This window comes from Varroa jacobsoni, unplaced genomic scaffold (assembly GCF_002532875.2).
Source record: "Varroa jacobsoni isolate VJ856 unplaced genomic scaffold, vjacob_1.0 scaffold_367, whole genome shotgun sequence".
NCBI lineage: Eukaryota > Metazoa > Arthropoda > Arachnida > Mesostigmata > Varroidae > Varroa > Varroa jacobsoni.
This window is the reverse complement of record NW_019213269.1, coordinates 82,766-109,448: the sequence shown is the minus strand read 5'-3', so window position 1 is coordinate 109,448 and position 26,683 is coordinate 82,766. Positions and strand designations below refer to the sequence as shown.

Genomic DNA, 26,683 nt, shown 5'->3' with positions numbered 1-26,683 from the left:
GTGAACTTTTTCTCTATGAATGGTGACAATATAAATTAAATTTCACTCGGAAAAGCCAATATATAATAGGGTTTCAACACAAAAATCAGAACATATCTCGTGCACCCTATTTTGTATATTGGTCTATAAAAACACTATGTATATGAAATTTCGTTTAGTACGGTAAGCTGTTTAAATTTGAGGTAGATAAAATTGATTAAAAATGGCCCAAAAGTAATATTTTCTATATATTTACAGACGTAAATACACAACAAGATTGTAAGCTTTTAAAGCTACTTAGATTTTTTCATTCGATATTGAGAAGCAGTGGATGACGCAAACATTATCTTCATAACCAGGGTTAGTGTATCACAATGATGGCCGCCTTTGTTGCTATGAGCTTGCATGGAACTTTTAATTCTGAAGCTGATCACAGTGTATATTTAAATTGAATCTACGAATCAGCCACGCAACAAAAAGGCAAGGTTCAACGGTTTCCGGCAGAAGAAGGCAAAAACTACAACTTTACTGGCAGATGAACGGAAACGTAATAGCAATCGTTACGTAAATACAAACTTCGCCAGGAAATGTTTAGATTTGATTAAAAAAAATTGTAATTCGTCTTAGGACGTAAGTATTAATAGTGTGTTTTGTAAATAATGAACGCGTTTGGTGAAAGAAAACTAGGATACATATAGGTTAGATCTTTGTGAATTAACACTTTTTCTGGTACCAGCCTTACTATTTTTGTATAGGTAAAGGATTAGCCGTTTATCAAATGGTGTACTTGAATAATAACAGATACTGTGATTTATTGTTATTTTTTTTTCTTGAATAAAGGTCGTACGATGATGAGGATAAAAATCAGGTGAGAATTTAGGTTATTTATCGAGACAAGAATTATAAGTGCACAGAAATAAATCAGTGAGGGTACTTATCGTTCGTTCGTGGAAATCGTGTACATTTTCTCATTGCACGGGATATTTTTCTTATTTATCAGATCAGCCTTCATTTAACATCCTAAAGCACTTCCATAATAGAAAACATCTCGGACCCAGAATTTATGTTGCCTAAACTCAACCACCATAAAATGCGACACTTCGTTATGACAGGACATAAAACATTTTTTACGAGTGATTAGAGTTCTAATTAATTGTACATCCAAGAATAATACATACTTTTTACATACATATCAATATTTACTGCATTCGTTGCTAGCTTTTCGATGGAAGAGTTTCGCCGTCACGAAAAATTCTAGACGTGAGCTTTTTGGAAACACTGGGCAACCTGATCGAAGTGGTAATACATTACAGGCAGGGTAAAGGTTAAAAGGTTCGGACAGATAAACACATGCGTACTGTGTTTAAATGGACCGACGCAACCTGTATACTACGCTCGAATCTACGCCATGATGAACGATGGCTATCCATATATATATATATATATATAGTTTTTCTGCGCGGCATGTATGAACTTATGTACGGACACTTTAAGCATGTGGAGCACAAGCGTGTTTTGGTATAAGATTATTTCAATGATGCTCAAACACTAAGTTATGTTTCGTGGAACATTTCAGTCTAACTTATACTGTATCATTCAGTGACTGAAGTCCTGCCTATGGATAACAGCGAACGTTGAACGTGAGTCGTATTGGGCGAAGGGGTCAAAACTATCGTCAATCTATACTGTCATATTTTTAATCAAATTATTCGACAGTGACAAGATAAAAATAGAACGATATAACTATTAAAGCAAATCCCCATTGTGCGAGTATATCATTTAGAGAGACCCTGTCACTGGGATCAGAGATGCACTCACAAGAAAAAACCGTATCGTACTAACTGTTCCAGTGTTTTCAACTCAATAGGCGCTTTTCCTAATCAAACATTCAATTCGATCAGAGATTTAGTCCAACTTTAGCTCACATTCGTTCAACTGTTACAATATGACTATTGCTGTTCCTGCGCCTATACACGCATTAGTTAGTGAGGGCTTCGTTTATACTAACTGCCGGTACTTAGTTAACACTTTTCCCTCGCATGGACAGACCTTTGATCTGTTCGATCACTCCAACGGCTCTGAAAACCCAAGCCTGCTCGTTTCGAGCTAGCACATATCTACCCCAGTTTTCCTGTCGGATTTTCCTAGACTAAGTGGGAAGCACCATCCAATTTTCGATACACGGATGAGCCTCTTTCGCCGATTCTGCACCCCTATTTTTACTATTTAACGACAGATGTTAATTGGACGCAAATTAACACCGCATTTGAAATTTTTTTATGTACGAGCGACACCTGATATATGATAGCTCGTCCCGTCACCCTTCATAACAGTCTAATTCCAATGAATGTTCCTTTAATTGCGAAAGCTTGCCAGACATTTCATGTGAATCGGAGCAATGTCCTTTGAAAGGATGGGGGAAAGGACTCGACACACAAAAAGAGAACGCGATAAAAAAGGACAATATGGAACCGCTCGGGATCAAATGATAAAACAACAGCGTGTCGATACCGATTTTACGTCTTGCGGATGTATGATATGTGATGGCATCGTACTGAACGACGGAAGAATTTTTGCACTCGCTGTGAAATCAGCAGCTCGCGTTGACGGAGTTGTGTCGGACGTTACTGAGACAAAGCTATCAGCCACTCTTAAAAAGCGGATTTTTTAAACAGATGCTTTTCTATTAAATATTTGTGCGGTCAGAGCTAGACCTTTGAGCAAACATGGCTTGTACAAGAACTGTCGAACTGAAATCTTGTTAAATCTGGGATTTTATCTTCAGTTTGTTCCGAAACTACAGCTAAACGCTCGGATGATCACATAAATCAGTTTCCTGTTTTGTGATCTTTCGTGTTAACTTTCTCCTTGCGCGCACCGTGCGCGGTGTTTGTTCTTTTTTGTCTTTGCATTTTTTGGCGCTTCTTCTTTATAAAGAACCCTTGTTATATCACCCATTGCGTTTCGTTTCACCCCGTTATCGATACAACCCGCTGTACAAGTCTGTTCGCTTGCTTCAAGTCTATTGCTATTCTTCGTCTGCAAGCTTCCAGCCGTGATAAATTACGTGAGCAGTCACAGTCCTCTTGCAGAATCAATCGGGCAACTTGGCTCGCTTTCGGAGTTGTCCAATTAGCGCTAGCGTAAGCTTGGCGCACTCATCTTTTTGTCATACAAATTTGCCTATGCCAACGCGACTCTAACTCAATGGAAGAGAGGTAGGTTTAATCAGAGACAGCATTAAAGACCTCCTTCTTCCCGATTACGCCGACATGGAAAGATTGATGCGTCCCCGCACGTTCTTGGATTTTAAATACAACTTTGTTGACACCTTGAATCTGGCCTAGATCGGCATCATCTCAGTTCGACGGGCCCCGAGTGAGCCGCACTGATCCACAACGAAGACTCAAAAATAGTCACGACAGTACAGCCATCATAGCTCTTTCCTTTCCTTCGCGTTATGCCCTCGATACTGCAACAGCAACCGAAAAACACTTCCAGCAAACAGCTGCGTAAATATCTCTGTATGTCTAGGCTTATTTATACCTTTCTATTAGTCGACTCTGTGCTTTGTAACTCGTACACCTCTTACGCCATAATATCTATGCGCTAACGGTATTCATACTTTGTTTACCCGCCCAGATTTGCTATTTTCACAAACGCCGCTTGCCGGCAGACGCACAGCTTGACCGCAAAAGACTCACGACGAAGTTTAGTAAGTTCACAGATAGATCATTGCCACCTTATTTAGCTCGGGAAATCGCTGCTTACATCGACATCACATTGTAGCACACATCCCTTATATTAGGCAATTTCCGATCATGCCCCTGCCTTACAATTATTTTACTTTAATATCGCGCTGGTGACCAGACAACAATACGCAAGCCAGCCGGTTGATTTCACCTGAGACACTTCGCTTTTCCGACACGTGCACATCGGCTCGTCGCCCGTTCCCTGCGGCCAGAAACCGTCAAGCATCCACCTCGTATCCGTCCGTTCATTTCGGATCAGCACAAGGAACCTGGGTCGCTTTTTCGTTGCTAGTCATAGCGGTTTATATCAAGGGTCCTGAGGGCGTCATGTTTATTGGCAAAGGTCGCTAATCGTTATATTCACACGCTAGTTCCCATTATTTTCTCCTCCAATTGCTTCCGTTTTTGTAATGCACTTTCTTTAATTCCTCCAAGTTCTGGGGTTGCAGTTTTGATTAGTGTCCTCTGTCAACGATAAATTGGGCTTCGCTAAGCTAATGACAGTCTTTTATTTGGTACCAATAAAGATTTGCCCAATCCTTTTTTATAAATGCTAAAGCATTTAATGTACCTACAGTAATGAGCTTGTACGTTGATGGACTGGAGATACCAATTAAGATTAATTCTTTGAGAATTACGAACAAAAAGCAGCACGCCACCGCAACAAAGAGTTTATTATATTGCACCACCACGCTAGTTATATTGCGTTTCAGAGTATCTCCATACTTAAATCGTATGTACCTTTACAAAAACCAACTTATTGAGTACCCAGACAGCAAGGTTGGCTGCCTATATGACTATGTGGCTTTATCGAAATCATAAAAAGTTGTTTGATTTTTGTGTTCGGCTCACAGATATACGACAAACAGCTATAGAGTTCTTTAGCACAGTTTGCTACAAAACTGGCCTGAGAAGGCCGTGTGAAATCCTATGTCATTAGAGCGAGATGCACAAAGGCATATGAATTCGAACGTCATGTAAGCACCTCCTTAAAAGCTAACAAACCCTCGCTAGAATGATAGATCAACGATTCTGTTTCTTGACGTCACTTGTCGGCGTGTCCTTCCGGCAACACGAACGTTTAGTCGAAATGAGGCTAGGTCTAAGGCCTTCTTTCTTGCTTGTTGTTTTTGTTGTGGATGAACGTTTCTCTATTGACCGTACCTCATTTTTGCTTTGCTGTGTACAAATATGCTCGACGACGTACCATGGAATCACGCATCTGACAGCTGGAAGCGGCATTAGAAGAAGCCTTGCCACGTTCGCAAGTTGTCTATTAAGGCCCCACGGAAACTTACATTACATGGTCCCCCTTGGCCTATAAAACAGAAATATCTTCTTTCTCCTGGTTGCATTTTTACAAGAGGATAAAAAACTTTATAGTACAACCCTCTTGCAGTTTTGCAACAAGTGATAAAGCTTTTTTTCATTGCTTTTTTTGTTGCACAGTTGAGAGAGCACCTAAAATAATCATAACTTTTTCTAATAAATGCTGTTAGATCCAGACGTATAGGCTCATTGAAGCCAAACTGCAAGCTCGTATATAAACACGTATGTAGTAAGTACTGTTAACTAGACTAATTTGAAGAAAACCTCGTAAGCTGAAGGATTTCTGACTGCTAACCGTCCAATAATATATGATAGCATTCTAGGATGATTGGCTAATATTTGTGGCAACTGTGAAGATTTGTTTTTAGAAAAGTATTTTAATATTATTATTATTATTATTTTCCATTTAACAAAACACCTGAAACAGCATACTCGTTAAGCATATTTTGCACACTATGATTATTTAGGTAAAAAAATCGTCGGAACAGCAATTGCTGAAACCCGAAGTAACAGTTCCGTCACATAATGCAGTGTTATGGCCGATCTACAGCTTCGATAGCGTTATATGTATAAGTGTATATACTAAGGTATACACAAACAAATTGCTCAGATGTGTTACTGGAGCTATATAATATCATACCATATATACAAATACAGGAATCATGCCTTTGATTCTTCTGAACTGTTACTCACTAAAGCATAATAGCCGTATCAATTCGTTGATCCATTACGCATGAGAAAAGTTAATTTTTATCCAATGCTTAGCGAAGGCTGAATACGTTATACATCAAACGTGAAGTCCTGCCCTTCAGATTCTCCTAATAACGAAATCCACATCATGGAGCTATTTCATCCCAGATCTGTGCCGTAATAGCCAAAACACAAGGATATAAGCTGCCAAGGCGCAAGCTAGGCACGCGCCTTGTGCCTCTAGGAAGGACAACCACATATCTACGCTGTCAAGATTATCCACAACAACGAATGGATTCATAATTACAAGTGCGCAAGACGGGCAGGCGAACGAAGTTCATGGAGCTCGGACAAAATGGCGCGTTGCTCGACGTATCGGGAAGAAACACTTTTGTAGGCAAGTTGCTACGTCCTCGTCACATATCATTTACGATATCACTCCGCCTACTAAAATATTAGCGCGGGCGTCAGTGATCATAATAAGTGAATTAGAATAGTTCGATTCCCCTAGAAGTAGATATTGTGGTTTCTCGTTTTGCTTGTGCCAGATTGGGTTTAATTTCAATTTACCCGAAGAGATACTGGCAACTCCAGTATAGCTACACATTTCACCTTAATTTTTCGAACAATTGAGAAAATGGTTCAGTAGTCATTCTTCATTTACCGCAACAAAAGTGGCTTCGAGTTGACGCCACCGACTTACTGCTCATATCTTCAAAATATCATCTTGGAACTGGTAAATAAGCGCATAGGCAAAGTGGCGAGCGACCCCAGTAACCATAGCCGTTGCTCCTACCTGAAACAAGGTTGTGATAGGAACACTCAGAGCCGTGCCAAGTAATATCGACACACGTACGGGAAACAGCTCCTATCAAAAAGTTCTGCAAACGTTCCATTAACAAAAACAAAAAGACCTATTGTCTTTCTATCACAGGAGGTACCGCCTTAATTAAGAAGCGCGTACACCTTTCCTATGCTGTTCTCGACTACTCCACGGTCCTAACACCGTACACGTAATTCGCAGTTATCGAATAGCTTTCGATCTGTTTTTTGTGTTATTCCCTCTTGAACTTTGCTCACTGCATTTACTCGCAAGGACAGAGAGTACGGTTTGCCATTCGTGTAATACCATTTGTCCGAATTAATCTTCAGTGTTACCCGAAATAGTTCATTCGCTATAGCTATGATTCGTTGGTGCGTGCCGTGTTAATATCAAATCAGGCCACGAGATGACTGATTGAAGAACTTTACAGCGTCTTCAAAATGATCCGTTCCTATACAAGTCACTGCTTATATAGTCAACATTACGCATGCATGCATATATTGTAAAAGTTGTTACATTATGTTAAAAAATCATTATGCCATATTCTGTACAGAATTTCCTTTTATTTAGCTACTTTAGAGACGGGTGAAGCTGATGCTTATTGGTGAAAGCGGAGATCCCCAGAATCGGTGTGCGTCTTTGAATTGAACATTTGCAGCCAAGCAAACGCCTGTTGCCGATAATGTGTTTAAAGTTGGGAAGGAGCGGACGTGGTCCTGGGGCGTTTATTCCCGTCATATGCGCACGGATACCTGGCAGCGAGACGTACCGTTTCCCATAACCCAAACTCAAAGATCGATGCATTTTCAATCTATCTCTTCCGGACTGACATTAGTAAAATAGCGGTAGCATATTAGAGCATTATATACAAGCAAAGCCTGCGTGTTGCCTTCGGACTTTCGCTAGCTCTCCTCGTATCGTGTCACGTATTAGGCACGTATGTATATAGGTTCTTATATCATTTAGACTTAAAATTTTACTGAATCCCAATATCGTTTATATACTCGAAAATATATAACTTGAAGTAACGTTTGATTTATATTTACCTTTTCCATATTGCCGTATATGATAAGATGCAACAAACTTAAATCACTAACATTTAACACATTATTTTCTTAGAAGGATTAAAACGCTTTTCACCTAAAGGAAAACTTTTTGTACAGTTAGATCTTGGTCATCATGCTGACAGCGAAATTCATAATCTTGTGCCTCTCTAACAGATATTCGTTTTACATGTTAGAGTTGCAACATTGTCGATCACAAACATGGCAAAATTAAGTATTGTCTTGTAACACATATATTGCATAGTCGGATAGCTTATACGCGTTACGATAGAAGCACCACCGACGTTTAAGAAGTTAGGTGCTAGGACAAAGGGATCAAATAAACATCTGATAAACTGAATAAACATCTGCTTATGTATCGTAAATAATTTTTCGGCCGCAATCAACGTCCGTGCAAAAAAAGTAACGTACAACGATGGTATTCTGTTATTTGTCTCAAGACATGTTCACTCAATGGTATGAACATCAAAGCTTAGTGACAACAATAATGGCAGCTGGTTTACTTACCACTTCCCCTAGTTCCGATACATCGGTTTATGAATTATAAGGAGTGCCTAGACTTTCGGATCACCTTCACGCATTCAGCACAGTTCTTCTGTGCTCTACTTTTTATGTAGCTGGACAAATGTCTGATCCGTTTCTTCTGTTCCGTCAACTATGCTGCGTCTACCTTGACCGAAAGATAGCGCCGCATATCCGGCACAACTTGGTATCGTGGTTTGACCCGCTTCGCTCGGTCATCGAAAAGAGCTTCGTCTTAGCTTGCTGTACCATTAGTTTCGATGTATGAACTTTAAATGTTCGCTCTACGAGAATGTCACGGACGGCCCAGGAACGGCCAGTGCAAACTCTAGGGTCACTTTCTCGTTCGAGTATATCAAGAAACGGTATCACCTGCCATCGCGTATTCGAAAGGCCCAAGTAATTTATTAAGAGGCCTTATTCTTATCGGATACATGTACAAATTCGTACGCCACTGCTTCATCTGAGTTTTCAACTGTGAATGTGTACAACTAGGCCTCCTGCAGTTGAGGAACTAAAAGAGTACTCGACATTAAATTTAGGCTTTAGTATATAAAGTTAAGAAAAATTGAGCCTACAAAGAATTTCCAAACGAGAGTAAGATGATCTTATAATTTTGTATAATCTTGGTATCATTCGAAGTTGACACATTGACTGTGGTGATCCAACAGTAAATATGGCTCTATATGGTATTGGCATTTACAATGTTAAATTTTTGACTTTATAAGATAGGAACGTTTTCGAAATACAATCTATCCATTTAGCATTGATGCCTCATTGTTGAGGCGTTTAGTTACGATTTTCAACAAATGTTTCTTTAATGATCTTTACGCTTTAAGCATACCGAGTTATCATTTGATAAGAGTGGACGGTGCCAAATGTTGGCCATATTTCAATGCGTAGATATATGCTTTAAATGCACCTGGCTATGTGGGCTTGGACAGATAGGTGACTGCATCTAAAACCTTTGCCTGAATTATAATGATGTGTGAAACTGTTGCTTTTCTTCGCTTATTTACCCGATGTTGCATTGAAAAATAAAATATCTGTTATAAAAATCTTTCAAATTTCAAAAAAGCGAGGGAAAAGTGTGTCGCCGGGACAACAGTAATTTTGTCTAATGCTACCCATTATTGTAGCGGGGTAAAAGATGCAACGTATAGCATATACAACAGCTGTACTCCAGCTGCCTCAATGGTGGCGTCTACGCTCAATCACTTCTCTAAGTGTGAAGCCGTCCAAGCAACTCGTGTTCTTGCTGGATCATATGCCGTGATTTCAATGCTATATATATATATATAAATATATATATATATATATATATATGGTTGGCAGAAATCAATGTCTTGGGTAATGACAAAAAATAGTAGCCGAACATTTCAATGTTCGGCTATATCCTTGGTATGCTTTGGCCCAAACAAAACTTCACAACAGTTGTTTCTAACTATTTTTGAAACCATACACAGCGCATCGATTCTGAAGTTCACCAGCAGCTTCAAGGCTTCAACAGTAAGCTAGAAAGCCCGACTCATCGATAATATTCTACAAAATTTGTTTAGAAAGTAAAGTAAAATAGGTGTACCTTGTAAGCGATATTCCTAGCTGACTATATGATGTTCTTAATGTTCTAAGTATTCGCCGTAGTGTTAGGATATTTTTTTAACTTGAGCTAAAAGAACGTTGTACCGCTGTCGCAAGCAGCTACCGTGTGTATACCTCGGTGGCGGCTCCTATAGCACTAATTGTAAACTGCAAGCACAAAGCAGGTACAGTTCTGTTCAAAATCGGCTGACGTTAAAAGTACGCACTCCAAGTACATCCTGGGCTTACCACCGTACAAACAGCCGGGTTAGACTGATTTTTGTGTACAAGCAAGTACCTTAGCTGCGAAGCCTTTTTTTGCCTGTACACAATGAGCCTTCGTCACTTGTCTATCATATGGTAACAGGAGTGAGTGACGCTTTTTTCATTTTGTTGACACAGGCGCTTCCTCAGCCTGAGTTTTCATTTAGACATGCGACACGTACCGGCTACAAGCATTCCTACGCACTCCTAGGCGGCAACATACTTTGGCAGAAACAGCCTGACTTTACATAGGTGTACCTGACAAGTATTTTATTAACACCTTTCTTATCATATTACTGTCCGCATTTGACATGCAAATTGATAAGTTAAATTTCACTTCAGTTAAAGTTCAAATGGTGAATAAGACATCTGTTTGCCCCTGTACTTTTTCGAATGAACACAAACTCTTACTTCACTAGGGCAAAAAAAAAGACATGTACAATAAATATCGATTTGATCGTTTCGAAACGACGGCCTCTGTTCTCACACAGGTCTCGATGTTAGAAGGGAAACAAAAGCGCTCGGAAAAGCTATTCTATTCAACAAGAACTAAATGGACTTAGAAGCTATAGCGTTTTTCTAAGACCCCTTTAGTCAGCCGGTCTTGCTTTCCTAGGAATAAATAATTGTTGACCTTAACTTGAACTTACTGTGAAATAACTAAAACAGCGTATGTTTAGAACTTCATGTTCGCAATTGCATCAATATCGCGTAACGCCTACGACGCCCGTTCTCAGGCAGAGTTGATTAATTTCGTTCCTAGTTCAAAACTATCTTTTGAAAATCTACCACTGGAAAAAATATTAGTCTAAGTAGTTACCTGAAATTCATGGAAGATGATGTAATACTGCTTTTTCTTCGCTTGTTGTTGATTGCACCGCAGTACAGGGTAGGTTCTAGGTTTCGATTCGAATCGAATGGAAGCAGAACGACGTTCTGCTTAAATAGAACGCTCGAAATAGGTTCTGCCTTTACTAAAAGAAGAAATAGATCTGTATAGCTAAAAATAATAATGCAATAATAATAATAAAAACATACTAATGCAGGGTTTCCTACACGCTTTAGCATTTGTCAATAGTGTCTTGTGTGATAAGCAAATGTCAAACTGTCGGCCCCGGGTTCTATTAAAAATAACTAAAATAAGTCACTGTCCAGTCTGGTTTTACCAGGTGTTTTTGACAGAGCGGTAAGATTCGGAACACAAAATCATTTATAAAAACAGTAAGTAAGATCCAAGGTTTCTTGTCTCGAAAGGCGGTTAAGGAATTGTATGTTTAATACCCATCGGTGACATGGCAGCATGCCTGCATAGAGTCTCTCGTGAGAATGATTTCATTGCAGCAATTGAGAAGATGCGAATGGATGAAATTTAACGGCAGGCCAACTTTTAGTCGTTTTATCTATCTAGACCATTAACTTACCATAGTTAGCCCGTTCATCTACGTCCTTTAACTGCATTTAATTCTACAAGCAAACGAAGATGACTTGATAATCTGACTTCAATTTCGACTCATAAAAAGAGATGCAACTGTTGGCCAAAAATATTTCTTGATGAAGTCTAACACGATACAGAATCGTTTTCTATTTAAGATTTCCAATTTCAGTTGCGGATTTTGGGTACGCTGGTAGTGCTGGCGAATTATTAGCACGATGGACGAACGTGATTTCGAGCATAGCTACCTACGTGGAGACACTGTTTAACTAAAAACAATATCTCTAGTCGATTGCTACGCCAACACCAAATCGAGAAACATGGCGTTTGCTGGTAAAGTAACCCGTGTAAGTTGGTTATGCCAAGCTCATTGAAATTCAGGGGTAACTGGGTAGGCCATATTGGGCTCTAATGCAAGAACCTGCGAACGACGCGTCTTTTAACACAAGGTAAGTCAGCTAAATACGGTGAGTTTAACCGAAAGTTCTAGCATGCAGTGGCGCACCGACCCTAAAAAGTAGGAGTTCTAAGGAAAACTTCTTCATAGGGAAGTCAAAATATCGTCATGGCTAACTTCGACGGGCCGGAGTCGCCAAACCGCAGCCGAAGGCGTCTGCGAAATTGCAAATTTCCTTGATTTCACACAAGCGACGATAACCTTTGTTGGCAGTGGCACTTGTGGTTCCCAAAGAGTCTGAGAACAATTTTTGTGTACCAATGGGAAAGATTTACAAGTGAGCCAAACTATAAGGTTTACCAGAAAAATATGAAAAATGCATTTCTAATAACCGAACATTTAAAGTTGGACAGATACCCTTTAAAGATGCTAGATGGAAAAAACCTCGCAAACTATCACCTACTACTTCGTTCCGTTAAGTACAAAGCAGCTAACTAGAACATTTTTTACTGTTGGCGTAAAAATGAACCGAACAAAAGGTGACTTCAACTCTGACTGTGATCAACTTCCCCCTAGTCTTCATGTTTGAACTGCTGTGTTTAGTGCGACAACAAACTAGCGTGACGTTTGCATCCTTTTCAGAAAAACAGAACCGTTAGATAGCAACTATGTTTGAATCTTATGCAAATTAACATAACAACCTGGAGAGAATTTTATAGCAGCGAACGCTTACCCCACTTGAGGCAATCTAGTCCGGAACTGACTTTCGTTTGGATCGTTTATTTGATCGCTTACTCTAGAGCAAACGTTTTCAGTCGCCGAATTTTAACCATGGCAATTTTTTCTATTGGGAGTCGCAGAGCGGGATTCTAATGGTATGCCAATGGAAAATCATTCACCAGCGTAATTAAAAATTTGTTGACAGAAAGATTCTGGTAAACATTTGGGTCTAGTTTAATCTCTAAGTTGCTTACAGCAAAGTATCAGAAAACTGGCTCATATTTTTGTGTAGTCAATGCTCACGAGGACTTGTGACACAAATCAATCGAATTCCCGTCGAAAATGCGTTCGTATCCATTGAATGCCTTTGAGAGTTGCAAGCATTGATTCATGTGTACCTCTCAATGAGATGATCATCTCTTGCTCAACTAACATGCTGCCGCAGGCTTCTGGCTGCAGCCGGCCTGACGCTGATGGCTCGAGAGGACGAAGGTCGATTCGAGAGGATGAAAGTTTTTCGGATGGAATGGCTACGCTTGGAAAATGGCAAGGGAGGAAGAAAACATAATATCTGAAGAAGCGTTCTAGGCGCGCGCGTAAGACGGTGAGCGTCAATTGAATGAGTGTATCTGTGGAGTGGTTGGCACGAACTGTCAAATGTTACTGGTAATAGATGATAGTGTCGGAAGTTGGCTGTGTGGCTTGACGTTGAATTCTAAAGAGTCTCTTCTGATATTGCACAGCATGAAGAGGCTACTTAATATGGAACGGGATAGGCATCGTCACTGGGGCCAGTACAAGCTTGCGACGTCAATTCCCATGGGAACACGTTCCGGCTAAACATTCAAGCAGACCAAACGGTCGTAAAAAGTGACGGGGTCAGGCTGCACCTTAATACAGATGGTGAATTTATCTTTCCTAGCATTTTATCCATAGTCAGTCCGTGGGAGTCCCTGATCACTTGCCATAAGATGGCGCATGTCTGGAACCACTTGCCCGATCAACCAGGATATGTCATGTAAAGGGATCGCGTGTTGTCTCTATTGATGACGTCAGACATCTCAAATGAAGCGTACTGCCTCGTCTCACCTAAGGCAGGGCCCCATTTATAGCCGTTTTTAATCACGTTTTCTGCATAGCATAAATCGCGCAGTTACATAAACTTGAAAGTTCGTGTTCGAAAACGACACAGATTATGCAGTTAATTGGATCAGAAACCATTTAATTTTCAACTGGGCCTGCTCTATTCCTTCCATAAACTTTTCGTCCAACTCGTTCTATAGTGTCTAATATTTCTGAATTACGATAGTACTAGTAAAATCTGTTGAGGTTCCGGAATCAATTACATCTTCACATTTATAATTGACGCTTAAAGTAGCAGTAGCTAGAGCGGATAGTGTCAGGATAAAGGGAACTCACCTTCTGGCTTAAAACTCGTTAATGTATACATATTATCAAATGCTCTACCAAAAAATGTAGCCATCTTTTAATCCCTCCATTATAAGCTCAATATAACATTGTGGCTCAGTTTTACAATGCTGGTGCTCTAAGGATCCTCCGAATGAGGGTAAATATATCTACACATATATTCACTTTGCATGTTACGACAGGTTGTTTTCCTGATCGTGGGATCTATGAAAGCTTTTACAAGGCATGATGGAGATGCAATGTTCGGTTTCTTTTGAGCTGTATTGCCACGGTAAATAGCGAACTTTTACATAGATGTAAATTAAGCTGGTCTTCCATTCGCAAAACAGAGAGCAGTAGCAATAATAATAAACTAAACAACAGACTATGTAAAAACACTGAGTGTCACGCAATAAGAAATGTATGCCTTGCAACCATTATCAGAAAAAAAGCTTACAGCTGAAGAAAAAAAATGCTTGAAAGTTGGATCTAGAAACGTTGGGATAGTCCGACGAACCTTATACAAATACACTGCACGGCCATATAGACCAGTTTAGAACTTTCCGGACAGATCGGAATACATGAAAAATCGTACAGACGGAAACCAAGTTGATTGTTCGGTTTAATAGCAAGCAATAAATAGAAATATCTCCGCCATAATTATGATCTGTCAATGATATAGTAATTATAACTACGGCGGTACATAATTCATAAAACTACGAAGCTTTTGAGGATTATATGCATAACATATGATCATTAAGCGAGGAAAAATGAAGTAGTAACGAAGATTTGTATCCTAAAAGATCACTTCGTATAAATATGATCCATGACTGTGTGTTCATATTTGGCATAAAAGTTTTTCTTATTATAGTCTACAAAAATACGAAATGCGACTACTCATTACCGGCCGAGACTATGCCTAACTTTCTCCGGTTGAATTTATCCGCAGGGACAACGGTAACTGTCGTGGCAGTGCCTATACGTTGTACGTCCGGGGCCAGTTAATCAGTCAGTCAGATAAAACTCCATTCAGGCTAAAAGAATCTGTCGTTTGTTACTTTTTCTTTCCTTCAATCTTTCATGTAACAACATCTATAGCGTTATTCTAATGGAACGCTCCTGCCCGCACGATGGCATATCCCATTTTATCTCACTATTTTTTGGTGTACAATCATAGCGTACACATCTCGTGTACCGTACTCGTCCGGAGATACCACGTTGGCCTACCTCCGTCCAATCTAACCCGCTGAGGAAAGATTGTTATTCTTTTATCCGTGGCACTAGCGGTTTATCTGTTCTCTTAAATGGCACGATCTATTGTTGTCAGTCACAATAAGTATCTGGATCATGGTTAGTCGTGATGGCATGTTCGTCGTATGTTTCTAACTATCGAAGGCTGACCAAGCTAGAGAGGACATCAGCGACTCTAGCATTTCCCCAGGCTGACAGTTATAACTCAAAGCTGACTTGAGACTACTTTAACTCAGCGAGCATCCGTCCTAAGTAAAAAATCGTGTGAAAAACTGGTTGGCTCTTTTCTTCGTAATACGCCGATGATGGAGCAGTTCTTAATGGAAGCGAAGAGGCGGGACAGTTGGGAGGAAGGGCGTACGTGGAGATGTTTAACTACCAAGTCCGGGCAATGTTTGCCTATATCCGTGGTTAAATAAAGTTGCTGTAAAAAACGTCATATGCCTTTTAATCTAGCTTTATTATTGACTCACTATATATACTTGGCCAGCAATGTAGCCTTTAGGATATAGCCTCAGTATGTATTGAAGCCAACGAAAAAAAAAGATTTGCTGTTGTCTTCAAGTCAGAATTTGAGTTCTGCCTGACTTTAGGACAATTCTGGAAGAACATCTGGACATGTTCTATAGCCGTGGCGGCTGTCGGATCGCCTTACCATCGAACCTAGAGGGTCAAAGAATACTGGAACGGTGGCTAGACTAGATAAGTACCGATGCCCTTCCACATGTTTGCAGTAACTTTTGTGGCAAAGAAGGCGTGACGATCAAAGCGAGGGATAAATAGTTGCTTTCAATAACGGCAATTCTCCTTCTCAAAACTACTTCAGTCGGTCACATACAGAGCAATATGCAATGATAGCAAATAAGCACTTTTCCTAGAAACTAGGGTCTTCGAGAACTCTAACCTCTAAAGGCTTAGCATGGCTGGACACTTCACATCTCTGAGTTAGAGTCCGATTGACGTTATCTACCCTGACTTCACAGCTTGCGTTTGAGTCTGTCGCTTATCATAATCTCGATATAGAATGGGACCGACAGTCAAATGTGTAACATAGCCTTTCTACGAAGTGCGATATTTCGCGTTAAAGTAAACGACGAAAGACAAGCCCCGTCAAAATGGCTGCTGCAACGGACTTTTTTGTCTTCTTGACGTACCTCCCCGCCTAACCTAACCTCGAAAATCTGCCTACGGAACGATGCCTGCAAATACGCCAATCGAAACTTTACAAACAATTTAAGACCTATCTACGAGTGAACGTAAGGAGAACATTTGCAGGCCTTCAAATATCCTGGATAATTTTTATGCCTGAACGAAGCTTTAGATGCTCATTTACCTACCAAGAAACGTATTACTTCGATTTTGAATTTGATCTCAGATAATCCAATCTACTTATTGTCATAGTTAAGGTCTCATATCACAGAACAAGGTAGGCATAGGGATTTTTCGAAGCAAAGAATAAGCGCAAACGCAACGAAGTGTTTCGTATGTCTGTTCCACCTATGCTAGTCTCGTTTAGAGGCTTAATAAATGCCCCATAGCGTTTGGTCCGTTAAACGACAAGGAGAAGCATTTGTTTGAAGCTACGGCTACAATGAATTGATTATCCTGAAGCATTCCTTTCAGTTCTGCGAACTGTTGTTGTAACATAAGTATTAGTTTGTAACAGAACTAGAGGTCGTTCTGAAGATTTTCTATTTCTTTGCCCTTTCGACGCCGGCTTACTTCTATGTACTACCCCAGACCGCAATCTCTTCCCTAATGGACCTTTGTAAGCCCATTCTGCGGAAGTTTCAAGGCTTGTGAGTGAAAGTGAAAAAAGTGCATTCTTGTCACTTAATGATATTTTCCCTTTATCGAAATATTTTTAGAGAGGACTACTCGAAGGGAACTTTTTGATTTCACTAATGATGTCTTGCAACTGAAAGACGCATCCCGCTCTGGTCGGTTCTTCGGAGTCGATGAAGACTAGCTGAAGGCACGTGGGGTTAAGGAGATAAACCGCAGCCGTATCGCCATCGATATGCATCTGCAATATTTACTGAAGAATGAAAAATATGCCTGCTGCAAGGACTAGGTGAACAGCAGCAGAAAAAAACTGCAGCTGGGCAAAATGCAATTACCGCCGGTGATCGAAGGCAAAGAAAAGAATAGATAACTTTGGGAAATACTTTTTAACTTAGAATTAACCTTGTTCTCCATCCTACAATACAATATGTTAGGTTTAATGGGACTGGAAAGGTCTTATATACTAGGAGATGTTTGAAAAGAAAAAGACGGTTGACAAGATCCTCTATATGATTCTCCTCCATCGAGCTGACAAGACCGTTTAGCAAAAAAAGGTCTAATAGACTAGGCTTAGTAATCCTTTTCCACAAGAATGCTGGGCCGCACATAACAGAGATTATGAACTATCATTCAATCACCAACAAATTAAACTAGTATGTTAGACGCTTCTTCGAAACCTTTAAAGACAGGTTTCTTTTCAAACTTCAAAGTACTTTGCAATAGGATTGGAAGAGACAATTAATTGACTGAGTGATGAGAGAAGGTCATGGAAACGTGACAATGAATATACAATAAGAAATTAATTTTTTTTTTCTAGAATTCGAATGTTTCGTTCACATTTGTATTGCAATATAATAAACTAGCACATCTGTCAGCAATGAAAGTGGAAGGTAAAAATAGAAACCTTGAGTAAAGCCGATTATTATTAAAAGGCTTGAGAAAATATGATACGCTTACTGGTTTCACAGCTTCAGTCTTTTATTTAGTTAGGTTTGATATTATTATTATGGTACAGTTTACATTTCGTACACTGAAAGCAACATGTGCTCTAAAGAAACAAATATTAGACGGCATCTTCCTGACTCCATAATTGATGGCCTCGGCGGCCTAGCAACTGTTAGAAAAGGCCATATACCTCTCAACAAACTTACAAGACTAGGACACGCACATACATGCATATAAGGATTCCTTAAAAGCAGGAGAGTTTGTTTACATTTCAAAGCAAGCCATCTCCACCAACACGCCCTGTTTCATTTAGTTCCAACACATTCTAGCGAGTAAGTTCAATTTGCCTAATTTCGAATGAGAACAAGAACAAAGTTCACCTGCAGCAATTCAAAGGACCCGTAGAATTTAATCGTTTGCGTCTGGTATACAACACGTGCCGTCGGAGAGGTAAATAGAAATTTTGCCGATGCGACAGATAATAAAAATCATTCATTACATCGCTGAACTTTGAGAACTATAGCTTTTGGAAAACGTGCGTCGATGAACTGCAGCGTTTGTGTGGTGATGCTATTAACAAAAGTAACCGTGCAAAGATGCGTGCAAGACCTGTGTTAAGAAGGTTTTCAGTGGCAAACTTTGTCTTCTATCGTACATGCAAGACTCGCCGCTGAATGGAAGATCGTCCCGTCTATAATCTTACTTTGCCACGCGTGGCAGAAGCTCGAGAAGACACTAGTGTATGCTTGGACATATTTAGACTTTTCTAACATGACGTCTAGATGTGACGATATAGCAGCTGCAGTAGCAGGATAACTAATGAGCTCTTTAACGCAATCTGTGATGTACCAACGATGAATCCGAAGAGTACCAATCACTGTCTACCGATAACCATCGATTAGTCATTTGGGTCAAGCTGCTACATGATCTGCCAAATCAACATATTAAATAGTAGAAAAATATGACTTAAGCTTTTGTCTCTAGAAATGATCCAAGACAAATCATTATCGAACGGCCTTAATGTTGTAATTCATGGAATCGAACACCCACACACAGAGTTTCAACTCGGTAATAACGTAAAATGTTGCCCGATAACAGCACACCCAAATATATATTGATTTCCAGCTGAAACTTGCAAGTTTTTTCGAATTATGTAAGTTTTTCATATCAACCCATATTGCAATTATCTTTAAGAAGTCTGAGTATATTTGTTCTCATTTCTATATATACATATATATATATATATATATATATATACAATCGCGAAGTTTCGCAGGTAAAGTTTTTAGTCGACGTGATCATCCTGAGGTGTCCTAGATTTTCCGAAAATATTCTGGTAATCTAGATAGAGCTCTTTGGCCTTATTTTTCATACATTAATCCTGTTAGCTGAACTATACACAGTTGTTGAAAACGTTTGTTATCAGTATCTAGATCCTCTAGATCTTCCTCTAACTACTAATTTTAACAACTCAGCACTGTGTGACTGACTGTGTATTTGAATCACTTTAGCCTTACCTTAAGCGCGCTTTTCGAATAGGAACCTTTAAACATTTCGAAGCTAGTGTACCCAGTCCACTAAATAAAAGCTCGTGAAACAAATACGATGTCGGTGCAATGGAAAAATTCGATTCTTCGCGTATATTGCTACGTCTGGTAATTGCGCAAATACGAGTGCAAGCAGATCATGTTCTATCTACTTTATTTACATTATGTTTAACTCTTACGAGCTATAATTTTAGCAAACAAAACGGACCCAAACGACGACCACTTAGTGCTTTTGTATATCCCGAAATGTAACACAATGCTTGAAAACTCCGTCCGGATGGTTTCGTTTGTCCGGACGCCATGCTCTACAACTCCTAATGGTATCGTTATTGGCAGTTAAACGCCGAATAAAGTTACGCCCTGATAACTTCCTCAGTGCAAACTGTCAAGATTACGTGTCAAGTGAATTGTCCCTTTGCCGAAAGCGAACTTTTTTCGGTACTTAACCTAAATCAGTGAGTCTATACAATGGATACTATTTGTTTAGATGTGCCGTGTACACTTGAAGCTTTTACTCATATTAGAGATGATTAGTGTCGCCTCTGTCGTATTTTTGATCTACTGTCTTTCTCTCATGACGCATTTTTCGTTTAATTTTTTTAATTGTTTCGGTCTCAGCAGCAGACGCATATATCGCTTAACGGAATGTGCATGGCTGGAATTGGTCTTTGTATCACAATTTTGTTAGGGTCAACAGTATTCGAAAATATTTATAGAAGATCAATATAATGCTACCTTTAATGTTTTTTTCCTATCCGATCCTAACATTAAATAAATATACATTTCCGCTGATGTCACTAGGTCCACGCTAACGTAGATCAACTTCTCATGTTCTACGATATGGGGGCAACTGTCATAGACTTAGTGCAGACTTAGAACGATGTGAGCCAGTAAGTGGGGTGATTTCGCATTTGCCATCTAAATCGAAACTACAAAACGGGTCTAAAAATCACAAACGACAAAACGAATCGTGCGCCCTAACTTCTAAATACTTAGTGTTTTATTTTTACGATGATTAGATTAAGTTTTGTAAGTAATTAATCGGAGGAAGCTGTGTTAATTCTGCAAGCTGTGAGGGCTTGTTCCTAAATAACTTTTAAATACATGCAGCAACTGCCAGAATATAATGAAGTCTTTTACGATGGTCGTCAGCGCTGCTATTGCGTAGTATTGGGTTAAGGACATAGGATAGCGGGCTCAATGCGAGCAATTCAGGAAAATTGTTCAGGAGAAATCGCCTCCCCTATTGGCCAGATTTCCTTTGCTGAGGTGTTGATATGCATACCTAAACCATTGCATGCTCTGTGGCCACAACAGCATCACAAAAAAAATGAAGGCATCTAGGAAGCAAGTAAGTTGGACTCTATTTGTGTCCAACATGTGTTTGAACATAAATTATGTCCTATACATATATATATATATATATATATATATATCGCTAGATGCATTTTTAGTCTGCTTCGCACCTATCCATCTCGACCTCGCATGACGAAGCACAGGGATCACGGGGACGTTGGGAAACCTTCGAAAGTTTGGTATAGCTTAATTGGCGTCCATGACCTACACATGTGTCATTATTATACCGCGCATCTTTACAATGCTAGAAATCTAATGAAAGATCTTCAACTGCATCCGGTTTAAAGGTCAGGATGCATTAGGATCGGACATCACTGAAACACACGCAAAATGAGTCTAGCTTCAAAATATTTAGTTAAACATTGGTTCTTGCCTATACAGTAAAATGGATTACAGCATGTGGCTTTACCTAGTAGGAAGGGAGTATCCCTCTACTATATATTACACTACCTGAATTACGTGTCACTGGTACAATGCCCTGCACATGTTTGGAATGGAAAAAATAGCATTTTCATATTTTATAGCCTAACTACTTACAATATATTGTATAGAAACACAAGCCGAAAGGCTGCAGTCTTGTGGCTGCCAAAGGCTTGAATGAAATCCATTTTAAATCGAGTTTAAATAAATATTCTGGTTATTCGAGCCCAGGCCTCAAGGAATAACTGTTAGTTTGCGCGACTCCGGGGGCCTGCGACATGTAAGGCCTAGGAGAACAGTGTCTTCTAGCTGTCTGCTCTTGTATAGTCCCTGTGTGTTATAAAAAATGGAAACACATATTCAAAATGGCACGTCAGTTGAGCCCTTACACAACATTATAACACGCGACTCACAATTTTTCGTTGATATGGACCTAGTGCTTCTTCAAGCTAAATGCACTTACATTAATTCTCCGTTGCGGTTCCAACTTTGTCACCGAGCTGCCAGCCAGGCTAATCTGCTACTCGAAAGCCTCTGGCTGCGTATATGTTCATTATCTAAAGCATTTTAGATCCAGTAAACTGGTTGCCCACATGGCAATGCAAACATTTAAACAGTCAAAAATAGAAACAACCTAACGTAAAAGAACTATAATTTCTTCCTAAGTACGTTGCAGGTACACTACTGATCACACAAAAATATATGTTTTACTTTTTTCGAAATACACACTCATGGCTGTCATATGCTTCTGTTTGGTGATGGGCGGACAAAAACCATTTGTCTGACCCAAGTTCGTTAGCAAAAAGCTACGACAAGTAAACAAAACAAATCTAATGGGATACAGGGACCTTGATATATAATCTATTGCTGAGGAACTCAAACTGGTTAAAAACTTGGGTAAGCGGCTAATTCTAATGTCTAACATTCCAACTTATGCTGCCTGCAGCAGTTGCAACTCGGATTCGTAACCGCTACCCTCGTAACGTAGTGAACTCATGAGAGCTGCCTGTGACAATTTCAAGCGAGTCGACTATAAGGGTAAAACGGCTGGGATATAAACAAATACAACTGTAGGAATTACTTTATTTCTTATCTAGTAAGTTAGTTTTAAAAAATGACCATTTTGAGAATCCTGCAGATCAGAGTATTGCTGCTATGTTCGTTACTGGATTTTAGGCCACAGCAATATTCGTTTCTCGTGTATCATCGAACCCTTGCTCAACTCCGAACGGGCAAAACAGCCAGGTCATATCTCTGACATAGTTTCTTTTATTTGAAAACTGCGATGTCCAAATTAGACCAAACGCAAATTTACTTCTCAATGCTAAAACGAAGTGGTGATCTTCATTGGGTCCTATGACATGCCTATGCTGATTCTATGGGCCCCTCTGCTTTCGAAAGATATAAAAAATAATGCTATCGATGACTCACTTAACAGAGAGACTCAAAAAACTAGTTTTTCTCCTAACATAACTCAGTCTAGTAGGCATGTAAACGTTCCTTTACGTACGTCGTGCAGCTTGAGGCAACGTATTTCTGCGGTTGTTGTGGTAAACTCTGGACTATAGGTATTTTTTAAAGGAAACTGTAACAATTGTACTGCTTATTGTATAGTTGCCATAGGCTAAATAATGTCGCTAACAAATAAATCACGTTTTGCACAACCATGATATTGGACCATGGTTCACCGCGAGGATTTTTTGATGCCAAGATCATAAACTTCTTCACTTAAACGAAGAGTGGGATCATTGTTACAATTTGCGTCAATTTCTCAGTCCAGATACAAATTTCGGATGTGCCAAGACTTTTGGATGCAGCAAAATTTCGTAACAACCTATACTAAATTTGGCTAGATTAACATTACATTATTAGAAAACGTTCTTCTTTATCCGAGCCTAAATTTTCTCCTAGCAAATGGACGTTTAGCTTCCAGCTTGTTAGACAATGTCTCATTTCCTAATACAAGCTCGTTAGTTGCCACCTCCGGCCCGTATCAACTTGTCTTTGCGAAGAGCATATGGGCCAAAATCAAAGATATTTCTACTTGGTATTCTAACAAAGTGCTGCAAGCCTATATGAAGCCATCCAATGTTTCTCATATCGACGTAACGTAGCCTAGATAATCTCGCGATTTCATCTGAGGGAACGAGTGATATCTAACGCATGATACACGCTGATGTCGTCTGCATGTAGACGACCACAAAGTTAATGCGCAGTGTATACATAACGATAAAAGAAACATAGATTAGATCGTTATCACGAGTCATGAGTTTTATAGTAAAAATCAAATGTAAACAACATTCGGCCGACCAGCGTGCACGATTTTGTTTATAATCTAAGCACGTAGAGCTAATATTGCTAATCGTTTGTTAGGCGGCACGAACGTTTTTAATGATGACGTTTGACACAGATATGTGCCAAAACGTGTTTATCTATACATTAACAACAAGCTAAAATGGTAATGAAAGTAGTAGTTTATCATGGAATTTTGGCCCGGGTACTACAATTGTAATACAATTTTACTGGTAACTAAAAATAGTAATAAACCCATACGGATAGTTTATTTATAGACTTTAAAGAAAATGTCAACGTACGTAACTGTTCTGTATTCTGCTAAATTATGATTTAATTATTCATACTATATGATTTCAATAAAAGATGAACCAATTTAATCCTGTTTCGCACGTGTTCTTGACGTCTGGAGGCCGGGACAGACGCAGCCTGTGGACGCTGCTGGATCGAAGTTGTTTTTGGTCCCTGAGTTACGCAGTAGGCACATGTCTTAACACGCATTCGTGCAATTAAGAGACGCTCCACTTTTATTTCGGATTTTTCTTCTATTCATCTGGACTAAATTCAAGTAACAAAGGACTAAAGGACATCGTATCGCAGGAACAGAACAGGCACGCTTATACGATACAGAGATAATATTACTTTAAGCGCACTCGTATCACGATAGTGTCCACAAGTCCCTGTTGGTGTCATCTGTTCCTGCTGTCTCCAGGATTTCGATAATTTTACTACGGAATTAGTTTGTTGTTCCTTGTCGCTTCTTACTGATCTTAACATTGAGCAAACCCCATTTATAGAGCTGCCATGTATTATGAGTAGCCCTGCCGCAGTGAGAAGATAAGGTTACCTGAGTTGACAGAGTTAATAATGGCCAACACAAATTGGCTATAATTATCTATAAAAAAAAACTTTGGAGCTCAAACTCAGTGGTTTGTAGGGGTGCTATTGGGAATTGAATCGTAACGATTGTAGCAGTTGATTGCCAAGAAGATATAAATGACCATATTTTGAGAACGAGAATTAAAAAAATACCTATATATAGTGTGGAAATCATTCCCAGGACCTTGTCCGCGTCTCCGCATGATTAAGATATTTTTTCACTAGAGCTTAAGCTAAAAGAGAAATTGAACTCTCGATATATGTCGCGCCAATTTTAAATAGTTTCCTTGATTCGATATAACTAACTTAGTCTCAATGACTTACCACTATTGCCAATTCATTCGGAACTTAGAATACTTGGAACCCGTGTTGCTTTGGTGATAGCTATATGGCTTCCGTCCCCAATCATGCTTTCGGATAAGACTAGTGGGTTTTGACGGCTAGCCCGGAGAGTTTCGAAAAATATGATGTACCACAGATTACCAATTGTTGAAGAATTTTCTAGGCAAGTAAAATATACTCCGTTTTATGGCTAGACTGAGCTTGTTTTTTTACCAATGTCTTCAAAGTATGGTCATCTATCAATTCTATTTAGCAATCTGTGTAAAGCCGCCCGCCTAGATTTACGTTTACAGTAGAATTGTTTATTTTACACCATCCTAAATAAAGATGTCCACCTAGACCGATTTGAAGAATGCTCTTATTACCCTATTTATTAATGCAATTACACACCGGCCAAAATATTTTTTATTTCGGTAGCTTCATACTGCAGGCTGCACGAGTGTCGAATACGGAATATCATCAATGGCTTATTCTACCATCGTCTTCGAGCCTGGGCAGATAGGCGTTCTTCAGATATCTTTAACCGCGGTACAAATAAGCAGCATGTTTATTCATTTACCCATTAACGACATTTAGGGACAAGCCTCGATACTTTTCCCACCCAAATAGTCTGTTAATCAACTCAGTATAGCTGCATTGTAGATAGATGTTTTATAATATCAATATCACATAATATAGTGTCTTGGTAACACAATTCGTGATACAGATGTGTGGATCCATTAAAATATGCAGAAACCGAGAATGAAACGAAATCCAGGGTCGAGAACAGCATGTGCTTACGTCTCTGAATAAGCCTAGGCTGCCTCCTCTTTGTGCGATGTTTTCCTACGTCGCGTTTAAAGACCACGCGACAAAGTCGGCCTTCGGTGCAAACTTCTACGCACTGAAAGTTATAGGTATTCTGAGCGTCAGATGTTGGATGACGTATATTTGCTGTAACTTGTTTGTGACGACGGAATACGTACCTAAGGTACGCAGCTCAGACCGAAATTAGTTGGGCGGGCATCCGCAGTTACCTAACGTACTGACACCAACGATTGCAGTGCTAAGCAAATACTTCGCCGTCGGGCCCATGGGATAATAACCAATGAACACAAATTGAATTTAGCATCTTGAGAAAGTTTGAGTATTTTGAATTACGTTCCTGCCCCGGGGCGATCCTGAAATCGAGCGGTATTTCTTTCGTGTTAAGCTGGCGCTGTTTGAAATTTGACCAAGTTAACCTCACTTCTACTTGACTTGAAGCTTGTATTATAGATGATGTTCAAAGCGAAAATGGCCTATGACCCTTTGAACGTCCTAAAAGAAAGTGTGATTTTCTTAAAGCCAGGCAAGTAATATGTGAGAGCGATATGCTGAGAGGTTTTAAAGGTGTGTTAATGAAAACTGCGTCATGAAAGAGCACTTATCTGTGTAAGCAATTCTATAGCTGATCCGCGATTGCGTACACACATATACTTCTATCAATGTTATGTACTCTTACCTAAGTTAAGACACTTCTGAGTCCCCCCACAGTTTTTTTTACAAAGTTACCTGCATATTGCTACTTTATGGACAAGTTGTATTGAAATCCGCAGGTCATTGTTTACAACCGTTTGTTCAAATAATATATTTGTCGGCTAATAAAAAATTATAATCCCTTTATATCTAACAACATAATGTGTAAAGTAACCTTTATACCCAACAGTGAAATCATTACGAGAAGCCATCTTGCGGAGGCGCTGAATGCAAACCTTACGTTTTCCACGTTCTATAGGGACAAAGCTCTACACCGCCTATTGTAAAAAAAAAATAGAGCAAACATTTTTAAGTTAGCGGTGAGTACTTTTTTAATTCTAGTTTAAATAAAATTGTTATGATTATGGAACGCTAGGTAATTTTTATAGTTTTTCGTTGTCGGCCATCG

General features: G+C 39.4%; 1 protein-coding gene across 1 annotated transcript in view; it reads right to left on the bottom strand.

Annotated features, from left to right (window-relative positions):
- Nucleotides 1-26,683, bottom strand: part of LOC111259779 (gamma-aminobutyric acid receptor subunit alpha-6) — a 52,709-nt gene that overhangs the window by 24,425 nt on the left and 1,601 nt on the right. The window lies entirely within an intron of this gene.